The following is a 17,002-nucleotide window of genomic DNA, read 5'->3' on the forward strand; positions in this document are numbered from 1 at the left end:
CTTCATCTTTAAATGCAATATTTGAGATTTTCTGTATTTCTATCAAATCAAAACGGGGATTTCTACTCAAAGCAAAGGTTGTAAAAGTCTACTAGACATTTACAGAATGAATCATACATAGTTTGATGTTTCTGTGAATTGGGTATTTAAATGTTTAAATGATATTTGATAGATTTTATGCTAGACTTTTATATCTATTTTCGTTTCTGTGACAATCAATCAAAATAGTATTAATTACATGGCTTTGAATCGGTCTGGCTTCTCATGCGATTTTTTAAAAATGACCTCAATGACGGCCTACTAAGGAACAGTGGGTTACCTGCATTGTGCAGGGGCAGAACGACAGATTTTAGCCTTGTCAGCTCGTGGATTCGATCCAGCAACTTTTCAGCTACTAGCCCAACGCTCTAACCACTAGTGATGCTAGGATACATATGATATGCAGTGTGAGCTATAGTGAATAAGCCACTGCAGTTATGAAATTGATAAAATAATGGCCATGTATCAACTGTGTGACGACAGAATCTTTTTGGTATTTATTAGGATCCCCATTAGCCGCAGCAAAAGTATCAAAATTGTACACTTCTCTCATTGACTTCTCAAACCCCGGCTTGGTCTGCTTCGCAAGCCTTCTCTGAAGTCTCGCGTTTTTACGTCTCTTGGTTTAGAAACTGGTAGTGGGGGAACAGGAAGTTCCGCGCAGGCGCGCATCATTCTTCAGAATAAAGGATACGTCAGAATTGTGCAGCCGAGACGATAACTTCTGTGTCCGTTTCTAATATATTACTACTGGTATGTAATAGCACGTTCTAATATCTAAAGAACATGTAATAACATGCTAGGTAACAAATACGTCAAGGTATTATCTCGTTTGGTGAAGGTTTTATGTGCTATTTTGGTGTCAAACAGCGTGAGTGAACGTGATAACTTGTTTACAAGTCACAGAGACTTTGGGTTAAAGTTAGTCTCTGAGTGTATGTAACGTTATCTCATTTTGTCAACTTAATTTCATAAAGGATACATTTATTTGAGATTTCTGGGTTCGTTTTACGTGTCGTTTTTGGTTTTGTGTAAAATTTCACGAGGTGGTAAAATGGCGGTTCCCCCTCGGTCTGCATTAACGCACATCAGTGCAGGCAGTGAGGGTGCAGCAAGAGAGACAATTTTACGGTTGCGCTACTGTTTTGGAGCTAAATGTAATGATGATCAGTTTTCTACATGTGAACTAGTATTCAGAGACATTCAGTTGTATCTGTCTATCTATACATGTTACTATGGTGTGAACGGAAATACTTTTGGTTTTTGACTGGAATAATACAGTGAAGACAAGGTTATTCAGGAAAATGGTACATAGTGCTGCCTACAACCATATCTTGTACAAAATGTTTTTTGGGTCATTTATGCGTTTATGTGTATAGGGGATATCTACTATAGATTAAGTGCGTTTAAGTTGTGTAGTCTAATTTTAAAGTATATACTTTGTCTAATGTGAATTAATTAATGTTTTGTTGTCAATGCTTAGCTACCAGATCTATTGAAATGAGATCAGTGCTTGACTTGGACAGGAGCTCACCGAAGCTGAGTACCGTCACCTCAAATTTCTACTGTTTGAACTCCTGTTCCTCTTAGAATATTAGCTCAACAGTATTGTGGCACTCCTGCGGCTAAATATAAACAATATTTTTAGATAATAAATTAATAAATTAAGTGCCAGAACTGTCAAGACAATAACTTTTGTGTCTTTCTCTTTATTACTACTGGCTGACTCAGATTAAGTCTGAGGCCGGTAACATCAACAGTGAGGACAAACCCAAGCTGCCTCTCTCCTTCCACACATTTTGTGGTTGCACAACTGTGTTGTGTTTTTGAAGTAATACAGTGAATACAAGGTTATTCAGGAAAATGAAACTAACCAACCAAAAATAGCACATCGTGCTGCCTAAAACAAACTGTAACCTTGTACTAAATAGTTTTTGAGTGATTTATGCATTTATCTACTACAGGTTAAGTTTTAGCTCAAATGTATTATGAAGCTCCTGCACCTAAATATAAACAGTACCAGCACACAATGAGTATCGGCAACTATTTCAGCACTGAATTACACAACTAAGTCCAGCACTGAATTAGGTAATTGAACAAGAAAAAATATTATATATTTAATAGAGAGTAAAGTAAGTGCCAGAACTGTCAAGACAATAACTTTTGTGTCCGTTTCTCTTCTACTACTTGCCGACTCTGGTATGAGGCCAGTAACATCAACAGTGAGGACAAACGCAGGCCTCCTCTCTCCTTCCACACTGAGTCCAAACCCACAGTCACTGGGTCCTGATTGTGACAGTAGAGCCCAGTTTTTACAGTAGGATCCAGAGATGGCATCAGTGAAGCTGGAAGACTGCAGTCAAACAATGGAGCTGAATGTCAACATTAAAGATGAAGAAGAGGAGAAGATTGGGGAATCTGTTAATCATGGTAAGAGCAGGTTCTATCGAACTAAGTTTGTTGTTCATTCCAACTTCCCACTGTATATGAAAAGTTGCAGTAGAACTGTTTCAATCAGAAGGTAGATGTTATTTCATGCTACTGAGACTTGCATGGTTTGACACCAGCACCAGAGAGGAGACTAAAGAGGTGAAGTAGACAAACTGCCAGTGTTTTAAAGTTCTATGAAACGAACCTTGAGATACTTTTAGAATAGTTCTATATAATATACAGTTGTAGATAATGCAGATTACGCTTCGACTAGAGCCAATATTCACATAAAATATAGAGAATATACAGATTTACAGTTCCAATGCTTCTACAATATCATCAGTTTGCAAAAACTCATTAAACAGATCCCAAATATAATGAAACTCTGGGGCTTTCTTCTTCACTATATAAGTACATTTTTCAAAAACCAGGCTTGACGTGAATTATTTTAACCAATGACCAAGTGAGGGGGAACTGACATACTTCCAGTGGAGAGCAATTGAACGTCTAGCTTGTAATAGACAGAGGTCAACCATTTTTATTTTCTCTCCTATGTAAAGAGATATTCTCTGGGTAAAGATTTAGGAGGCATAGTTTATGGATTAATGGTATTGGGGTAGAGGTCATCTCAGAGATATAGCGCAGTACTGAGCTCCAAAACATTTGTATCTCAGCACATTCCTCCAGGCAATGATACAAGGTGCCTTGAACATACAGGTCTGGGTTATTAGGGTCAAATTTCAAAATCATTTGCAAATAAATTCATTAAAAATCTTACAATGTGATTTTTTTTCTTCTCATTTTGTCTGTCATAGTTGAAGTGTAACTAGGATAAATTACAGGCCTCATCTTTTTAAGTGGGAGAACTTGCACAATTGGTGGCTGACTAAATACTTTTTTGCCCCACTGTACATATACATATGAGATGAGTAATGTAGGGTATGTAAACATTATATTAAGAAGCATTGTTTAAAGTGGCTAGTGATATATTTTACATACATTTCCATCAATTCCCATTATTAAAGTGGCTGGAGTTGAGTCAGTGTGTTGGCAGCAGCCACTCGATGTTAGTGGTGGTTGTTTAACAGTCTGATGGCCTTGAAATAGAAGCTGTTTTTCAGTCTCTCAGTCCCTGCTTTGATGCACCTGAACTGACCTCGCCTTCTGGATGATAGCGGGGTGAACAGGCAGTGGCTCGGGTGGTTGTTGTCCTTGATGATCTTTATGGCCTCCCTGTGACATCGGGTGGTGTAGGTGTCCTGGAGGGCTGGTAGTTTGCCCCAGGTGATGCGTTGTGCAGACCTCACGACCCTCTGGAGAGCCTTATGGTTGTGGGCTGAGCAGTTGCCGTACCAGGCGGTGATACAGCCCGACAGGATGCTCTCGATTGTGCATCTGTCGAAGTTTGTGAGTGCTTTTGGTGACAAGCCGAATTTCTTCAGCTTCCTGAGGTTGAAGAGGCGCTGCTGCGCCTTCTTCACGACGCTGTCTGTGTGGGTGGACCAATTCAGTTTGTCTGTGATGTGTACGCTGAGGATCTTAACTTACTACCCTCTCCACTACTGTCCCATCGATGTGGATAGGAGGGTGCTCCCTCTGCTGTTTCCTGAAGTCCACAATCATCTCCTTTGTTTTGTTGATGTTTAGTGTGAGGTTATTTTCCTGACACCACACTCCGAGGGCCCTCACCTCCTCCCTGTAGGCCGTCTCGTTGTTGTTGGTAATCAAGCCTACCACTGTAGTGTCGTCCGCAAACTTGATGATTGAGTTGGAGGCGTGCATGGCCACGCAGTCGTGGGTGAACAGGGAGTACAGGAGAGGGCTCAGAACGCACCCTTGAGGGGCCCAAGTGTTGAGGATCAGCGGGGTGGAGATGTTGTTACCTACCCTCACCACCTGGGGGCGGCCCATCAGGAAGTCCAGTACCCAGTTGCACAGGGCGGGGTCGAGACCCAGGGTCTCGAGCTTGATGGTGAGTTTGGAGGGTACTATGGTGTTAAATGCTGAGCTGAAGTCGATGAACAGCATTCTCACATAGGTATTCCTCTTGTCCAGATGGGTTAGGGCCTATTTGGACCTATTTGGGCGGTAAGCAAATTGGAGTGGATCTAGGGTGTCAGGTAGGGTGGAGGTGATATGGTCCTTGACTAGTCTCTCAAAGCACTTCATGATGACGGAAGTGAGTGCTACGGGGCGATAGTCGTTTAGCTCAGTTACCTTAGCTTTCTTGGGAACCGGGACAATGGTGACCCTCTTGAAGCATGTGGGAACAGCAGACTGGGATAAGGATGGATTGAATATGTCCGTAAACACACCAGCCAGCTGGTCTGCGCATGCTCTGAGGACGCGGCTGGGGATGCCGTCTGGGCCTGCAGCCTTGCGAGGGTTAACACGTTTAAATGTTTTACTCACATCGGCTGCAGTGAAGGAGTGTCCGCAGGTTTTGGTTGCGGGCCGTGTCAGTGGCACTGTATTGTCCTCAAAGCGGGCAAAAAAGTGATTTAGTCTGTCGGGGAGCAAGACATCCTGGTCTGTGACGGGGCTGGTTTTCTTTTTGTAATCCGTGATTGACTGTAGACCCTGCCACATACCTCTTGTGTCTGAGCCGTTGAATTGTGACTCTACTTTGTCTCTATACTGACGCTTAGCTTGTTTGATTGCCTTGCGGAGGGAATAGCTACACTGATTGTATTCGGTCATGTTTCCGGTCACCTTGCCCTGGTTAAAAGCAGTGGTTTGTGCTTTCAGTTTCACGCGGATGCTGCCATCAATCCATGGTTTCTGGTTTGGGAATGTTTTAACCGTTGCTATGGGAACGACATCGTCAATGCACTTTCTAATATACTCGCTCACCGAATCAGCGTATTCGTCAATGTTGTTGTAGGAAGCAATGCAGAACATATCCCAGTCCACGTGATCGAAGCAGTCTTGAAGCGTGGAATCAGATTGGTCGGACCAGCGTTGAACAGACCTGAGCGCGGCAGCTTCTTGTTTTAGTTTCTGTCTGTAGGCAGGGAGCAACAAAATGGAGCCGTGGTCAGTTTTTCCCGAAAGGAGGGCAGGAGAGGGCCTTGTATGCGTCGCGGAAGTTAGAATAGCAATGATCCAAGGTTTTACCAGCCCTGGTTGCGCAATCGATATGCTGATACAATTTAGGGAGTCTTGTTTTCAGATTAGCCTTGTTAAAATCCCCATCTACAATGAATGCAGCCTCAGGATATGTGGTTTCAAGTTTGCAAAGAGTCAAATAAAGTTTGTTCAGGGACATCGATGTGTCTGCTTGGGGGGGAATATATACGGCTGTGATTATAATCAAAGAGAATTCCCTTTGGTAGATAATGCGGTCGGCATTTGATTGTGAGGAATTCTCATTTTATTTTTTTATTTTTTTATTTCACCTTTATTTAACCAGGTAGGCTAGTTGAGAACAAGTTCTCATTTACAACTGCGACCTGGCCAAGATAAAGCATAGCAGTGTGAACAGACAGCAACAGAGTCAATAACACAGTAGGAAAAAAATTGTCTATATACATTGTGTGCAAAAGGCATGAGGAGGTAGGCGAATAATTACAATTTTGCAGATTAACACTGGAGTGAAAAATTATCAGATGGTCATGTGCAGGTAGAGATACTGGTGGGCAAAAGAGCAAAAAAGTAAATAAATAAAAACAGTATGGGGATGAGGTAGGTAAATTGGGTGGGCTATTTACCCATGGACCATGAACAGCTGCAGCGATTAGTCAGGTGAACAGAAGGACTTGAGTTCCTGTATGTTGTTGTGATCACACCACGTCTCGTTAATCATAAGGCATACGCCACCGCCCCTCTTCTTTCCAGAAAGATGTTTGTTTCTGTCGGCGCGATGCGTGAAGACACCAGCTGGCTGCACCGATTCCGTTAGCGTCTCTCGAGTGAGCCATGTTTCCGCGTAGCAAAAAACGCTACAGTCTCTGATGTCTCTCTGGAATGCTACCTTTGCTCGGATTTCATCAACCTTGTTGTCAAGAGACTGGACATTGGCGAGTAATATGCTAGGTAGTGGTGTGCGATGTACCCATCTCCGGAGCCTGACCAGAATACCGCTTCGTTTGCCTCTTTTACGACGTCGTTGTTTTGGGTCGCAGGCTGGGATCCATTCCGCTGTTGTCATATCGATCCCGTTAACTTTTTAGGGTTGTAATCCCGTTAAGGTATTATCACGTTTGGTAAAGGTTTGATGTTTTATTTTTGTGTGGAACCGAGTGATTGTGATCAACTATTTTACAAGTCACATAGCTAGAAGCTTTTGGTTTGTCTGAATAAATGTACATAATTTCCTCAATGTAGTTTTAATAAAGAATACAAGTATTTGAGCTTTCTGAGTTTGTTTAGCATGTTATTCATTTTGTGTCAAATTCACGAGCTGGTAAAATGGAGCTGTCCACTCTGTCTGCTCCAACAGACTTCAGTGCTGGTGCAGAGAGACAATTTCATGGTCACACTCCAGTTTTGAAGCTTAATGTAATGATCATCAGTTTTCTACATGTGTACTAATATTGAGACACCTTCAGTTGTTTCTATCTTTATCTATAAATGTTACTATGGTGTGAACAGAAAATACAATACCTGAAGACCAGGTTAAAACTAAACTTGTACTAAATGTTTTTTTTGCCATTTATGTGAATTGGGGAAATCGACTTTAGTTTAAGTGCACTTACTTTGTGTAGACAAATTTTAAAGTGTGTACTTTGTGATATGAATGTTTTGTTGTCAATGCTTAGCTACCTGATCCATTGAAATGAGATCAGTGCTTGACTTGGACAGGAGCTCACTGGAGCAGAGAACCGGCACCTCAAATGTCTACTGTTTGAGCTCATGTTCCTGTCAAGGCTTTGGGTAACTGGTGAAAAGGAGTCAGACACAGGAGAGTTGAGATGCGTGGACAAGGTATTTAATACACGAAAAAACACCAGTATAGAAACAATACAACGGTCCGTGAAATATACCGGTACCACGAATAAACTGGCATTCATACAAAGCCCGGCAACAAAATACCAGCCATCAGATACGTATGCATGTGTGAAACAGAGGGTTAAATACTGAATCTGTAATGGGGGAATTGAAACCAGGTGTGAAAAAAACAAAGACAAAACAAATGGAAAATGAAAAGTGGATCGGCGGTGGCTAGAATACCAGTGACGCCGAGCGCTGCCCGAACAAGGAGAGGGACCGACTTCGGAGGAAGTCGTGACAGGAACCCCCCTTGAGCCGCGCGCCGACACCGGCCTCGGGGACGACCCGGATGGAGACAGGGGAACTCCTGCAGCATCGACAGGTCCAATACGTCCTCCACCGGCACCAGCATCTCTCCTCCGGACCGTACCCCTCCCACTCCACGAGGTACTGAAGGCCCCTCGCTAGACTCCTCGAGTCCAGTATGGCTCTAACTGCATACGCCGGGGCCCCCTCGATGTCCAAAGGGGGCGGAGGAACCTCCCGCACCTCAGACTCCTGGAGTGGACCAGCCACCACCGGCCTGAGGAGAGACGCATGGAACAAGGGGTTAACCTCTTGATTCTAGCCATCCCGGATCCGGGATCGTGAATACAGCCTCAAGCTCATTACCATAACGCAACGTTAACTATTCATGAAAATCGCAAATTAAATGAAATAAATATGCTAGCTCTCAAGCTTAGCCTTTTGTTAACAACACTGTCATCTCAGATTTTCAAAATATGCTTTTCAACCATAGCAAAACAAGCATTTGTGTAAGATTATTGATAGCTAGCGTAGCATTTAGCGTAGCATTCAGCATGCAACATTTTCACAAAAACAAGAAAAGCATTCAAATAAAATAATTTACCTTTGAAGAACTTCAGATGTTTTCAATGAGGACACTCAGTTAGATAGCAAATGTTCAGTTTATCCAAAAATATTATTTGTTTAGGACAAATCGCTCTGTTTTGTTCATCACGTTTAGCTACGAAAAAAACCTGTATCCAGGAGTGTAATTATCCCCGCAGCTCATTAGCATAACAATGTTAACTATTCATGAAAATCGCAAATTAAATTAAATTAATATGCTAGCTCTCAAGCTTAGCCTTTAGTTAACAACACTGTCATCTCAGATTTTCTAAATATGCTTCTCAACCATAGCAAAACAAGCATTTGTGTAACAGTATTGATAGCTAGCGCAGCTAGCGTAGCATTTAGCGTTAGCATCAGCAGGCAACATTTTCACAAAAACCAGAAAAACATTCAAATAAATCATTTACCTTTTGAAGAACTTCGGATGTTTTCAATGAGGAGACTCTCAGTTAGATAGCAAATGTTCAGTTTTTCCTGAAAGATTATTTGTTTAGGAGAAATCGCTCCGTTTGGTGCGTCACGTTTGGCTACCAAAAAACCCAGAAAATTCAGTCATCAAAACGTCGAACTTTTTTCCAAATTAACTCCATAATATCGACTGAAACACGGTAAACATTGTTTAGAATCAATCCTCAACGTGTTTTTCACATATCTCTTCGATGATATATCGTTCGTGGAAGTGTGCGTTCTCCTCTGAATCTCAATGGAAAATGCCTCCAGTTGAAGATGTTTTTTTATCCATAAATTAAAAGAGCGCCCCCTATGTCCAAGAAGTTAACTGAGCTATCTGGAGTGATCAGAGAGTAGACTATTTTTATTTTACCTTTATTTAACTAGGCAAGTCAGTTAAGAACAAATTCTTATTTTCAATGACGGCCTAGGAACAGTGGGTTAACTGCATGTTCAGGGGCAGAACTATCACCACGGATAAATCCACCATAATTGAGAATTTCAAAAAGCATTTTTCTACGGCTGGCCATGCTTTCCACCTGGCTACTCCTACCCCGGACAACAGCACTGCACCCCCAACAGCAACTCGCCCAAGCCTTCCCCATTTCTCCTTCTCCCAAATCCATTCAGCTGATGTTCTGAAAGAGCTGCAAAATCTGGACCCCTACAAATCAGCCGGGCTAGACAATCTGGACCCTTTCTTTCTAAAATTATCTGCCGAAATTGTTGCCACCCCTATTACTAGCCTGTTCAACCTCTCTTTCGTGTCGTCTGAGATTCCCAAAGATTGGAAAGCAGCTGCGGTCATCCCCCTCTTCAAAGGGGGGGACACTCTTGACCCAAACTGCTACAGACCTATATCTATCCTACCGTGCCTTTCTAAGGTCTTCGAAAGCCAAGTCAACAAACAGATTACCGACCATTTCGAATCTCACCATACCTTCTCTGCTATGCAATCCGGTTTCAGAGCTGGTCATGGGTGCACCTCAGCCACGCTCAAGGTCCTAAACGATATCTTAACCGCCATCGATAAGAAACATTACTGTGCAGCCGTATTCATTGATCTGGCCAAGGCTTTCGACTCTGTCAATCACCATATCCTCATCGGCAGACTCGACAGCCTTGGTTTCTCAAATGATTGCCTCGCCTGGTTCACCAACTACTTCTCTGATAGAGTTCAGTGTGTCAAATCGGAGGGTCTGCTGTCCGGACCTCTGGCAGTCTCTATGGGGGTGCCACAGGGTTCAATTCTTGGACCGACTCTCTTCTCTGTATACATCAATGAGGTCGCTCTTGCTGCTGGTGAGTCCCTGATCCACCTCTACGCAGACGACACCATTCTGTATACTTCCGGCCCTTCTTTGGACACTGTGTTAACAACCCTCCATACAACTCTCCTTCCGTGGCCTCCAATTGCTCTTAAATACAAGTAAAACTAAATGCATGCTCTTCAACCGATCGCTACCTGCACCTACCCGCCTGTCCAACATCACTACTCTGGACGGCTCTGACTTAGAATACGTGGACAACTACAAATACTTAGGTGTCTGGTTAGACTGTAAACTCTCCTTCCAGACCCATATCAAACATCTCCAATCCAAAGTTAAATCTAGAATTGGCTTCCTATTTCGCAACAAAGCATCCTTCACTCATGCTGCCAAACATACCCTTGTAAAACTGACCATCCTACCAATCCTCGACTTTGGCGATGTCATTTACAAAATAGCCTCCAATACCCTACTCAACAAATTGGATGCAGTCTATCACAGTGCAATCCGTTTTATCACCAAAGCCCCATATACTACCCACCATTGCGACCTGTACGCTCTCGTTGGCTGGCCCTCGCTTCATACTCGTCGCCAAACCCACTGGCTCCATGTCATCTACAAGACCCTGCTAGGTAAAGTCCCCCCTTATCTCAGCTCGCTGGTCACCATAGCATCTCCCACCTGTAGCACACGCTCCAGCAGGTATCTCTCTCTAGTCACCCCCAAAACCAATTATTTCTTTGGCCGCCTCTCCTTCCAGTTCTCTGCTGCCAATGACTGGAACGAACTACAAAAATCTCTGAAACTGGAAACACTTATCTCCCTCACTAGCTTTAAGCACCAACTGTCAGAGCAGCTCACAGATTACTGCACCTGTACATAGCCCACCTATAATTTAGCCCAAACAACTACCTCTTTCCCAACTGTATTTAATTTAAATTTATTTTGCTCCTTTGCACCCCATTATTTTTTATTTCTACTTTGCACATTCTTCCATTGCAAAACTACCATTCCAGTATTTTACTTGCTATATTGTATTTACTTTGCCATCATGGCCTTTTTTGCCTTTACCTCCCTTCTCACCTCATTTGCTCACATTGTATATAGACTTGTTTATACTGCATTATTGACTGTATGTTTGTTTTTACTCCATGTGTAACTCTGTGTCGTTTTATCTGTCGAACTGCTTTGCTTTATCTTGGCCAGGTCGCAATTGTAAATGAGAACTTGTTCTCAACTTGCCTACCTGGTTAAATAAAGGTAAAAAAAAAAAAATAACTACAGATTTTTACCTTGTCAGCTCGGGGGTTTGAACTTCCGGTTACTAGCCCAATGCTCTAACCACTAGGCTACCCTGCCGCCCCGACTAAAGAAGTGAAGTAGACAAACTGCCAGTGTTTTAAAGTTCTATGAAATGAGTCCGTGTAGTTACTAACCCTTGTGATACTGAGTGGAGGCTGATATGAAATTAGTCTGTGTAGTTACTAACTCTTGTGATAGTGAGTAGAGGATGATATGAAATGAGTCTGTGTAGTTACTAACCCTTGTGATAGTGAGTGGAGGATGACACTCCCCTTTTTAGCTTTCATCTCTTACCCACTTTTAGAATAGTTTTATTCCCCTGTATTGTACAGCCTACTGATATGAATACATATGTCACCCGGTACAGACAGAAGAGGACCGGCCACCCATTTGAGCCTGGTTCCTCTCTGTTTCTTCCAAGGTTCCTGCTTTCTAGGGAGTTTTTCGTGGCCACTGTGCTTCTACATCTGCATTGCTTGCTCTTTGGGGATTTCGGGTTGGTTTCTGTAAAGGACTTTGTTACAACTTATGTAAAAAGAGCTTCATAAATACATTTGATTGATATGTATATCACACCAATTGACTGGTTGTTCTGATATTGTTCACACAGGAGACCATGTTGAGACATTCTCTACATCCAGAGAGCATCAGCAGGAAGATCACAGAGCAAAGATGTCTCACCACTGCACACATTGTGAGGAGATTTTCCCATTTCTACCAAAGCTAAAAATACACCTAAAAATACACACAGGAGAAAAACTTTACTCCTGCTCTGAATGTGGAAAATGCGTCAAAACATCAGCATCACTAAAACTTCATCAGAGAACACACACAGGAGAGAAGCCTTACTACTGCTCTGAATGTGGTGCGAGTTTCTCTCAACTGGGCCACTTAAAAAGACATGAACATATACACACAGGAGAGAAGCCTTACTCCTGCTCTGACTGGAAATAGGTTCTCTCTAATGGGTACCTTAAAACAACATGAACGTATACACACAGGAGAGAAGCCTTACTCATGTTCTGAATGTGGAAAATGCTTCAAAACATCATCATCACTAAAAAGTCATCAGAGAACACACACAGGAGAGAAGCCTTACTCATGTTCTGAATGTGGAAAATGCTTCAAAACATCAATATCACTAAAAGTTCATCAGAGAACACACACAGGAGAGAAGCCTTACTCCTGCTCTGGCTGTGGAAAGAGTTTCTTTCACCTGGGTACCTTAAAACAACATGAACGTATACACAAATTAGAGAAGCCTTACTCCTTTTCTGACTGTGGGGCAAGTTTCTCTCGTCCGGACACCTTAAAATGACCTGAACATGTACACACAGGAGAGAAGCGTTACTCCTACTCCTGACTGTGGAAAGTGTTTCTCTTGAATGTGCCATTTCAAAAGACACCAAGGGAAACACGAGTGGAGCCTTACCACTGATCTGACTATAGAACATGTTAAAACACCAGCTGAGCTTAAAGGTCATTAGAGAAAAGACAAAGGAGATAAGCCTTACTTCTGCTCTCAATGTTGCAAGAGTTTTTCCCAATTGGGCAATATAAAAACACCAACGGCTACACACTTTGAGAAGCCTTATCACTGCACTGACTGTGGGAAGAGATTCTACAGATTGGGCCAATTAAAAAGACACCAATGTATACATAAAGGAGAGAAACCTCATCAGTTTTCTCAGACCAGCTAAGAATAGACACTCCACTTAATTATCATGTCATTAAATAATTGGCAACGTTGAATTGGATCAAATGAAGAAAGTGTAGAACACTATTGTAATCCTATAGTTTCTCACTGTGAGAGAACAATGCAGAGGAAAGGGAGTGTTATAGAATGTTAGCCTCTCTTTACTGATCAGTGTGCACCTTGTCAGTTTTGGTGTGTTTTGTTAGCTTCTACTGTAAAGATATTGAGATTACCTTGAATTTGCTTTTAGGGTTGAATATCCTCTGTGAGGCATCTCACAATGGAGTCTGATGGGTGACTGGGTGGTACTGCTTCCCTCTACAGTTTTCTGTGGGAATGAGCTAGTAGACACAACATACACTGATTTTGCAAAACATTAAGGACACCTGCTCTTTTCATGACATAGACTGACCAGGTGAACCCAGGTGAAAATGATAATCCTTAATGATATACAGTGGGGCAAAAAAGTGTTTAGTCAGCCACCAATTGTGCAAGTTCTCCCACTTAAAAAGATGAGGCCTGCAATGTTCATCATAGTTACACTTCAACTATGACAGACAAAATTAGAAGAAAAACAATCCAGAAAATCACATTGTAGGATATTTTATGAATTTATTTGCAAATTATGGTGGAAAATAAGTATTTGGTCACCTACAAACAAGCAAGATTTCTGGCTCTCACAGACCTGTAACTTCTTCTTTAAGAGGCTCCTCTGTCTTCCACTCGTTACCTGTATTAATGGCACCTGTTTGAACTTGTTATCAGTATAAAAGACACCTGTCCACAACCTCAAACATTCACACTCCAAACTCCACTATGGCCAAGACCAAAGAGCTGTCAAAGGACACCAGAAACAAAATTGTAGACCTGCACCAGAATGGGGAGACTGAATCTGCAATAGGTAAGCAGCTTGGTTTGAAGAAATCAACTGTGGGAGCAATTATTAGGAAATGGAAGACATACAAGACCACTGATAATCTCCCTCGATCTGGGGCTCCATGCAAGATCTCACCCCGTGGGGTAAAAATGATCACAAGAACGGTGAGCAAAAATCCCAGAACCACACGAGGGGACCTAGTGAATGACCTGCAGAGAGCTGGGACCAAAGTAACAAAGTCCTACCATCAGCAAGGGCATTGAAGATGAAACGTGGCTGGGTTTTTCAGCATGACAATGATCCCAAACACACCGCCCGGGCAACGAAGGAGTGGCTTCGTAAGAAGCATTTCAAGGTCCCGGAGTGGCCTAGCCAGTCTCCAGATCTCAACCCCATAGAAAATCTTTGGAGGGAGTTGAAAGTCTGTGTTGCCCAGCAACAGCCCCAAAACATCACTGCTCTAGAGGAGATCTGCATGGAGGAATGGGCCAAAATACCAGCAACAGTGTGTGAAAACCTTGTGAAAACGTTTGACCTCTGTCATTGCCAACAAAGGGTACATAACAAACTATTGAGATAAACTTTTGTTATTGACCAAATACTTATTTTCCACCTTAATTACCAAATAAATTCATTAAAAATCCTACAAAGTGATTTTCTGGATTTTTTTTTCTTATTTTGTCTGTCATAGTTTAAGTGTACCTATGATGAAAATTACAGGCCTCTCATCTTTTTAAGTGGGAGAACTTGCACAATTGGTGGCTGACTAAATACGTTTTTTGCCCCACTGTAGTTGTTGTATTTATTTTGGATCCCCATTAGCTTTCAGTAGAAAACAAGATGTTGCAGTGGGCTAAGGAATGAAAACACTGGAGAATTTTAAAAACATTGCCTGGTCTGATGAATCCCTGTTCCTGCTGTTTCACGCTGATGGGAGGAAACCACGAGTACAACATTGCAGGCTGGTGGTGGTGGTATGATGGTGTGTTTTCATGCCACATATTGGGCCCCTTGATAAAAGTGGAGCAACGTTTGTGTAAAAAATCATTGCCAATCAGGTGCATCCCTTCATGGTGGCCAGGAATGATTCCAAGAACATGACAGGGAATTCAGCTTACTGCAGTGGCCTGCTGAGTCACCAGATCTCAATCCAATTGTGCATCTGTGGGAGGACATGGAAGGAGCTATTCAGAGTAGATCCACTCCCAGCCAACTTGACACAATTGTGGGAAGCATTGGAGTCAACATGGGCCAGCATCCCTGTGGAACGTTCTCAACACCTTGGAGAGTCCATACCCCGACTATTGAGGCTGTTCTGAGGACAAAAGGAGGTATAACTCAATATTAGGAAGCCATTCCTAATGTTTTGTGCACTCAGTGTATTTCAGATAAAGATGTTGTGGTGATCAGTTTTCAGCATTAGTTTGGGTGGATTATTTTATATTACTGAACAATTTTGTTTAATGATAAACCGGCTATGAATCGAATACTTGTTTATTAATTTGTCTTTTAATACTAGATTCATTATTTTAGTCATTGATGATGAATGTATTTGAATAACTGTATTGAAGTCGATTGATCTGGTGGCAGGTAGCCTAGCGGTTAAGAGTGTTGGGCCAGTAACTGAAAGGTCGCTGGTTTGAATCCTGAGCCGACTAGGTGAAAAATCTGTCATTGTGTCCTTGAGCAAGCCAATTAACTCTTATTTGTCCTGTAAGTCTCTCTGGATAAAAACATCTGCTAAATGACAAGAATGCAATGAAAAATAATGTTTGTACATGAATTCATGCTGGGCAGCCACTTTTTTCTGATGTGTATAATTAAATTAAATAAACTTTTTAGTTAACTATTGTATTTTGTCGTGGTAATTTCCTGTATTACTAAATGATGAGTTTACAAACCACACACAAGTCAGAGTTATATTTTAAACTCCATCTTTAATTATATGAGCTTCACCATAGCCCTTTGACTCTCAGATCAATTCAGTGTCTATAAATGAATTTTCTGAGAGTGCTTACAAAAGAATACTTAGTATCTTTTATAGCCAAGATACACCCCTCTCAACTCACATGATGAACCACAGATCTCAGGAACTTCACAAAGACCTTTTACTTGAAAGAGGATTATCCCATAGCCAGATAGCATTAGCTATAAATTATCGTTCAGTTTGGTGTCTTGGATGAGGTTCTACTTCTTGTTCTTGGTACTTCATATTACCAAAACATTACCTCATCCAATGGCATATATCAATTGTCTACTTTAGATGCTCCCATCTCAAATACACCCCACCCATGGACAAGCTCCCTGAGGGGAGTGAGCCTCTAGGTCATATACTATCTCAAAATTCAGACATTGTGGAGCCCTTCACATCGTTTCACAGATAAATTCATGATGAAGACAATGTTCAAACCTGAATTCTCCCTTTCGGATATTCTGCCTATTACCAGACATGTAAAAGACAAGCCTGACATCTCCCCTCTCTGGGCCCCAAGTGACTTTTCCCTAGAGGAGATAGGAAAATGCAACTGCCAACAGTATAGTCCAAAAGAAAACATTCTAATGACAAGTATAAAGTAAATAGAACATCTATGTTACCTAACTAATTCTGATTCAGCTACGAAAATATACAATACACAACATTGCCGCTTTGTTTATCCTGGCCAGAGGGACATGACCCTAGTAGGCTAGAGCAACTAAGTTAGTGTTAATGTTAGCTAGCATGCACGTATCCAAGCAGAGTTTCTTATGTTAGCCTAGAGAAATAATAGTTTGCGACATGAATGGAAACGGATCATTAATATAGCAACCTTATCAAATTACAAACGTTTTTAAAAATGTTGATGCTTACAATTATCCGCGTGTCGTTGTGTTACGGTCTTGAGGAACAAATGGCGGGTGGTTGACTTGCTTCTTTCTCCCAGTTTTGAGGCATGGCAGTTATACATTGTAATACATTCCGTTGTGATATTGTAAATGGACATCGGTTTCTTTTGGAGCGCGATTCATCAACAATTCTGTATTTTGGGGAGATAATTTGAGGCCAGGAAGATGGTGAAGGAGCCATTAGGAAAGGTAGTCAGTCAGAGTGACCAG

The 17,002-nt window shown here is 41.9% G+C and overlaps 1 long non-coding RNA gene across 1 annotated transcript; it reads left to right on the forward strand.

Moving 5' to 3' along the window:
• The first annotated feature begins 637 nt into the window (after window positions 1-637).
• On the forward strand, window positions 638-15,763 carry LOC116373438 (uncharacterized). Its single transcript, XR_004209578.1, has 2 exons — window positions 638-2,469; window positions 11,947-15,763. It is a non-coding gene; the product is annotated as an uncharacterized LOC116373438 (long non-coding RNA).
• Window positions 15,764-17,002: the final 1,239 nt, after the last annotated feature.

Source organism: Oncorhynchus kisutch, unplaced genomic scaffold (genome assembly GCF_002021735.2).
Source record: "Oncorhynchus kisutch isolate 150728-3 unplaced genomic scaffold, Okis_V2 scaffold4050, whole genome shotgun sequence".
NCBI classification, from domain to species: domain Eukaryota; kingdom Metazoa; phylum Chordata; class Actinopteri; order Salmoniformes; family Salmonidae; genus Oncorhynchus; species Oncorhynchus kisutch.